Consider the following 7,895-nt stretch of genomic DNA (forward strand, 5'->3'; position numbering starts at 1 on the left):
TAAAACTACCAAAATTCGCCTAAAAATTACCAACTTTCGGAGAAATTCTGATCATCAATGAAGTAAGGGATTAAGAAATTAGTTACATGAGTGGAAAGAGCATAGAAAGAGCTTCCTAGCCATATAATCAATTTAAGAAACCAACACCCGCGTGATGAGTAATTACCGGTTGAAATTTGGATATTGGACCACAAAAACTGCACTTCTCTCTCTTTGCATGAAACCTCAATTTTCACATAGCCTCTTGCCTTTCATCTCCTTCATGATTCAAGCTAGAGGGTAAGGGTTAACATTGCTCAGCGGACAATCGTAAAGATTTGCCTATGGTCCCCAAAGTCTTTCCACATGCTCATTACCGCTAAAACCATTGGTACCTCCAAAGGAGGGCGGCAATAAGGCAAGGGCTACCTTGAGAAGTCATAGGCCCACCAAGATAATAACTCCTTATCCCACTTATCATGAATCATCAAAGAGGTCCAAAATTGGGTTAAGCATGAGAAGCTAATGCTAAATGAGATATTCACATGTAAAGAGAGTGTTTGAATAAGGGTTCGAAAGATAAGAGAATGGCAATGACACAAAATGCTCAATTGAGGAGGCTCATTCCTTGATTTGAAAGGGAGAGGAGGGCTCCTTTCACCCTCTCTTCCATTGTTACAAATTACAACATAAAAAACTTCAACCCTTCAGTGACATAAGGGTAGATGTCACCATCAATTGTCCTCTGAGGCTAAGTCTTCTATTGATTATTAAATTGAAGACTTTTTGACGTTGAGAGTGTGATGAGATAATAGCCAAGCCTAAGTGGCATGTAGGTGGAGATCCCACTTACACATGGCGGAATTCTCCTCTTCCATGTAGGCATTCTAGAAGAATCTTTCCCAATTATGCACCTACACACACTCCTCCACATGCCTTCCACACTCCCCAACTTGTAGCGTTATGGTGAATACCATATTAATAATACAATAAAAATCCATGTGAGCATGAAGGCCCACTTTTATTTTCCACATCACTAGCCTATCTACCATACCAAAGTATTTATCAAGCATACTTGTGGCATTTACAATGTGTGCACCCTAAATCAAGTAAAACCATTATATTTGAAGATAGAATGCTGTTATCGGGGTAGCCGCCAAGCCGCCGCATCACCACGCCGTTATTCCATTGTGGGTGCCGCAATCTTCTTGGACAAGCTTCCACCTTATTACCATTGAGAAACCATCAAAATATGCACAAAATTGACAATGAAAGATATCAATTTTTCATGTCACATCTTTCCCCCCTATAGCAGATCCTCCATGCTTGCCTTGGGTATCTCCTGGCCATGGTGCTCGAGGGTAAAATATCTTTAGCTACCGCCGGTACTCATTTGGCACGTCCGGGAACCTCCTGGCCACTTGCATCCTCTAGAAGATAGGTGTTATTTTTGAACTTTTGCTTTATCCTGAAGGGGCCTTCCAGCGTTGAAGAAGCTTCTTATCCAGCCGTTTCTCCACACGGCCATCATACCTCTTTTCCTCCTGGATCAAATAAAACTATCCTCCCAGCCCCACATTGCCTGGAAGGGCTAAAGGCTGCATCAAAATGCATAGTGAAAGTAGTTGGTGGTGTCTCCAAATCTTCATATACTTCTTCCTTTGCTCCTGTTTCTTCTTCCTCTTCCTTCCTTGTAAGCAAATCTGCAAGAGAGGCCCTAGTGGTGTTTTCTGTAATAAAAGTGAAAGAGAATTCTTGAAGCTCACAAATCCACTTTGCAAACTTTCCTCCTGCAGGATTGGGTTTGCGGACCAAGAATTGTAAAGAAAGTTGAGATGTGAGGAAGAAAAAAGGGCGAGGTAACAAGTATGACTTCAACTTCTTTACTGCAAAAACAAGAGACAAACCACCTTTCTCCATTTCATCATACCTCTCCTCGGCATCAATCAGTTGATGGCTTGCATAATACACTGGTTGCATACGCCCTTGCTCTCCCTTTTGCAAGGGTATAGCACCCACTGAATGTGATGAGACACTTGGGTTCACATAAAAGTCCTCCCCCCACCTAGGAGGCTGCACAATTGGACTTTGACTCATGCATTCCTTGAGCAAACAAAAAGATTGAATTTGATCGGGCCCCCATTGGAAAGAAACATTCTTCTTTGTCAACAGATTTATAGGATACATCTTCTCAGAGAACATGTCAACAAAGCGTTGGTAATACTTTGTTTTACCCAAAATCCTCCTTACCTCCCTTTCATTGGTAGGTAGGTGGTGGGAGGGCCACAATTGCCTGCACCTTCTCAAGATCCATCTCTATGCCTTCTTCTGAGATAACATGTCCCAAGAGAACCACCTTCCTTCATGCCAAGCGGCATTTTCCAGGATTAAGACACCCTTTTGCATCATCAATACTTTGCAAGGCCAACCTCAACTTTTCCAAGTGATCCATGCGGCTTGAGTAAATGCAAAAATCATCCAGAAAGACCCTTATAAACTTCCCCAAGTAAGGTGCAAATACCTGACTCATGAAGCGTTGAAAAGTTGTTGGTGCATTGGTCAAGCCAAATGGCATCACCCTATAGGCATACACTCCCAAGGGGTGATAAATGAGGTTTTCCTTTGATCTTCTTCACAAATCTGGATTTGAAAGTATCCAGAGTATCCATCACACACTGAATACAACTCATGACCTGCAACTTGATCCAAAATCTCATTCTGAAAGGGTAGAGGGTAATAATCCCTCTTTGTGCATACATTCAGAGGGCGAAAGTCCACACACACACGCCATTTTCCACCCTTTTTGGGAGTGACTACAACTGGGGAAATCCATTCTGAATTCTCTACTGGAAAAATAAATCCTGCTTCAAGCAAATTTGTTACCTCCTTCTTAAGCACCTCTGCTTGCACTACTCCCAAACACCTTAGCCGTTGTACCACTGGTTTACTTTGGGGCTTGAGATTAATCTTGTGCTCTACTAAGGTAACTTGGCATACTTGTGAGTAGTTGTTTGCAAAAAGGTTAGGAAATCCATCCAACATTTTTAGGTAATTCTCCCTTTCAGTACCTGCTATGGACTCATCAAGAAGAAGCTCATTCTGTTGGTGAAGACTAGTGAGGTCTACATCTCCTTTCTTGCACATGGTTGAAGAAGCTTCTCCTTCCAAGGCTCCATTGTCTTCAGCATCCCCTCGATCCCTTCCTAGGGAAAGACCAAATGCAACTCCCTCCACCTCTCCTTCTGAGATGGAATCCTCGGAGCTACCACTTGTCTCTTCTTCATCGGATGACTCTGACTCTGAACTTTCGGAAGTTGAAGGTTCACCTCTTACCACTTTCTTGTGACGACTCTTGATGTTGTAGTGGACTTTCTTATTCTCACCTTGTGATCACCTGTCTCCCACTTTTGAATTGCCTTCACTTGGCGAAGCCATGGCCTACCCAATATCAATGGATAAGCCCTAGCATCAGGCTTTGTAGGAATGACCTGAAAAGTTGTAGGCACAGAAATACCACATACATCCACTCCCAAATTCCTGACAATTCCTAAGGTTTTCACCCTAGTATTATCAGCAAGTTTGATGCGATAGGGAGAGTTGGTAGAAGACAACTTTAAATCAGCATCTTTCATTGTTTTTTCACTCATGACATTGATTGATGCACCTCCATCAATGTATGCATTAGAAATTATCTGTCCCTCAATGATGACATCAATCACAGGCACATCATCTCCTACATCAATATCCACTTTTTGAACCATAGGAGTCCCATTATCCCTCTTCTTCTTTTTCTTAGATTCCCTTGTACTAGCCAGCTTACCCCATTTCTTTCTGAGCTTGGGAGAGAGTGCCAAAAGCTGCCCAAATGTGATTTGTACCGTTTTCTCCCTAAGATCTGTCAAGAGGTCATAACTAAGAGATCCTTGTCCAAGAGGAAAATCAGATTGTCCAATTTTTCTCCTAGATGACTTCTTCTTCTTCTTATTTTTCTCCTCGTCTTCAGATTTATCTTCTTGTTCTTCTTCCTGACTCCTAGTTTTACGACCCCTTTTTGCCATTAATGGCATCAATGTTTCCTCTTCTTCTTCTGAGCATGTTTCCTCTAAAAGTGCTAAACTTTTATCCACTTTTCCTCAACTTTGGACACTCAATGCGATAGTGCCCTTCTCTTGACACTCATAGCATGTGACACTACTTCTATCCCTAGGTTTATCCTCAGCTCGTGGAACCCTAGGTGGCCTTGCATTGACAAAGTGTAACTTCAAATCAGCAAATTCTGCCTTAAGTTATGCAATGTTATGATCGAAGGATGGAGCTTGTACCTGAGATGTTGAGGCTATCTCTACTCGTGGTGGGGTTGGCACACTTGGAGAAGATTGGAATGTGGACTCAATATGAAGAGTGGCCTCCTTCTTCAAAGCAATATGAAGGGCCTCTTTAAAACTAGTGGGATCTTTGCTAAGAACTTTTCCATGCAAGCGGGGATCCAAAGCCCTGATAAACTTGCTCATCTTAAGATGCTCCATTGCTAAAGAACTCTTTGAATCTTCCATAGAAGGTGAAGAAGAAGAAGCAACAACATGTGAAGCAGCTTGTTGATATTTGATGAATAAGGTTTCATACCTTACTGAAAAGGCAGAAACTGACTCTCCTTCCTTTTGGAAAATTTGATCCAATTGCAATAGTAAAGTATTTGGCGACTCCACTGTCCCAAATCTCTCCTTCATTGCTTTGGTCAACCTTTCCCAATCATTCTTGGACTCCTCTAGCAAAGCCTCATGCCAAGTTAAGGCCATACCCTCCAAGAAATCTGGAAGTATTTCTACCCTCTCCTTCATAGACCAACCCGTCAAGCGACATGCTCGGTTAAACTCTCGGAGATAACTCCCTGGGTCTTCTCCTTCCGATCCTTGGAACACCGGAATGTTGAACATCTTGCACCAAAAGATGAGTAGCAACAAGGAAAATTTATTTGTTTCAAAATAACTTTCCTTTAATCCTGCAGGACCTTGAGGTTGAAATAGAATAATTCTAAGTAAAACTTGCCCGTCATCTCCACCAAAAGATGTGACACGAAGTTGGGGTTTGGACTTCGGTCACTTCTCAGAATCAAAACACACTTGTATGAAACCTCACAGCCTCCTCACCTCCCTTTCTCTCCCTAGATTAAGATAAAGATATACACATCAAAGGTGAGATCATAATTCATGGAAGGAAAGATGAAAGGCTCCGGAGAAGCAAGAATTTCAGCCAGTCTTGTAGCTCCAAACAAGAGGGTGATTCTTTGTTGGAAGAAAATCTTCCGACTCAGGATTATGTGAACGGAAACATACGGAGAATATTGGTAAGGTTCATCCGTTCAAATTGGACGATTTGGTCGGAACATATTAAAGCAAATGAATATAGCAATCACTTACAAGAGGATAAGACACATGGGATTGGCCTTTGGTAAGAGATTAGGAAGAATTAATCATGATTAAGAAGAAATAATGGCCAAAATCTAAAAAAAAACAGAGATACACAGAGAATTACAATTTTAAATCTATATAGGCTATGTAAGAGAGGATTATATAGATGTGTAGAGCTTGAAGAGAGCTTCGCGTCTATATAAAAACTTTCAAAAACGGGTAACCGAGCGAAAAGTTATGAGCATTTTACTGCAAGACTATAAAACTGCCAAAATTCTATAAAAACAGAGATACACAGAGAATTGCAGTTTTAAATCCATATAGGCTATGCAAAAAAGGATTAATAGCTGCGTAGAGCTTGAAGAGAGCTTCACGCCCATATAAAAACTTTCAAAAACGGACAACCGAGCGAAAAGTTATGAGCATTTTACTACAAGACTATAAAACTGCCAAAATTCGCCTAAAAATTAGCAACTTTGGGAAAAATTCTGATCATCAATGAAGTAAGGGATTAAGAAATTAGTTACATGAGTGGAAAGAGCATAGAAAGATCTTCCTAGCTATATAATCAATTTAAGAAACCAACACCCGAGTGATGAGTAATTACCGGTTGAAATTTGGGTATTGGACCACAAAAACTGCACTTCTCTCTCTTTGCATGAAACCTCAATTTTCACATATCCTCTTGCCTTTCATCTCCTTCATGATTTAAGGTAGAGGGTAAGGGTTAACATTGCTCAGCGGACAATCGTAAAGATTTGCCTATGATCCACAAAGTCTTTCCACATGCTCATTACCGCTAAAACCATTGGTACCTCCAAAGGAGGGCGGCAATAAGGCAAGGGCTACCTTGAGAAGTCACAGGCCCGCCAAGATAATAACTCCTTATCCCACTTATCCATGAATCATCAAAGAGGTCCAAAATTGGGTTAATCATGAGGAGCTAATGCTAAATGAGATATCCATGAATCATCAAAGAGGTCCAAAATTGGGTTAATCATGAGGAGCTAATGCTAAATGAGATATTCACATGTAAAGAGAGTGTTTGAATAAGGGTTCGAAAGATAAGAGAATGGCAATGACACAAAATGCTCAATTGAGGAGGCTCATTCCTTGATTTGAAAGGGAGAGGAGGGCTCCTTTTATAGATGGAGAATCACCCTCTCTTCCATTGTCACAAATTACAACATAAAAAACTTCAACCCTTCAATGACATAAGGGTAGATGTCACCATCAATTGTCCTCTTAGGCTAAGTCTTCTATTGATTATTAAATTGAAGACTTTTTGACTTTGAGAGTGTGATGAGATAACAGCCAAGCCTAAGTGGCATGTAGGTGGAGATCCCACTTACACATGGCGGAATTCTCCTCTTCCATGTAGGCATTCTAGAAGAATCTTTCCCAATTATGCACCTACACACACTCCTCCACATGCCTTCCACACTCCCCAACTTGTAGCCTTATGGTGAATACCATATTAATAATACAATAAAAATCCATGTGAGCATGAAGGCCCACTTTTATTTTCCACATCACTAGCCTATCTACCATACCAAAGTATTTATCAAGCATACTTGTGGCATTTACAATGTGTGCACCCTAAATCAAGTAAAACCATTATATTTGAAGATAGAATGCTGTTATCGGGGTAGCCGCCAAGCCGTCGCATCACCACACCGTTATTCCATTGTGGGCGCCGCAATCCTCTTGGACAAGCTTCCACCTTATTACCATTGAGAAACCATCAAAATATGCACAAAATTGACAATGAAAGATATCAATTTTTCATGTCACAGTAGTCCAGTAACAAAATCCATAGTGACATATTCCCACTTCATTTGTGGAATGTCTAAGGGATGCAGCTTTCCTTGGGATCTTGACTCTTTTTGCCTTGACTTTTTGGCATATTAAACACTGACGTACATGATTAAGTACATCCTTTTTGAGTCCTAGCCAAAAGAAGCGCTTCTTTACTACAGACATGTAGGTCTTTATGAACCCTGGATGTCCAGCTATCGGGATATCATGGGCTTCTCTTAGAATTTTTCCCTTTGTTTCCTTACCATTGGGGATGCATAGCCGATTATTGTAATACGTGCATCCTTCGTCCAATTTGTACCCAAGAACTGGACTCATTTCCTGAGGAGTCTTGCTTTCCTGCATAAGTAGGGTAGCAATAGGGGCAAAGAATCTTTCCTGCATGATTCTCTCTCTTTCTTCACTGATAAATGGATTTGACACTAATGTTATTGCAAGCAAGGAGGCTTTCCTATTGGTTGCATCTGCTACCACATTTTCTTTCCCTGGTGGCCGATAATATCAAAACAAAATTCTTGCAGGGTCTGCATCCACCTTCTTCGATGCATGTTAAGATCTCTTTGGGTGAAGATCCACTTTAGACTTTGATGATCTGGTCATCAAGGTGAATCTGTGTCCCAAGAGATAACGTCTCCACAACTTTAGAGCATAAACTGTTGAGAGTAACTCCAAGTTATAGACAACATAATT

This window comes from Cibotium barometz, chromosome 4 (assembly GCF_041138505.1).
Source record: "Cibotium barometz isolate CiBa-2024 chromosome 4, ASM4113850v1, whole genome shotgun sequence".
Classification (NCBI taxonomy): domain Eukaryota; kingdom Viridiplantae; phylum Streptophyta; class Polypodiopsida; order Cyatheales; family Cibotiaceae; genus Cibotium; species Cibotium barometz.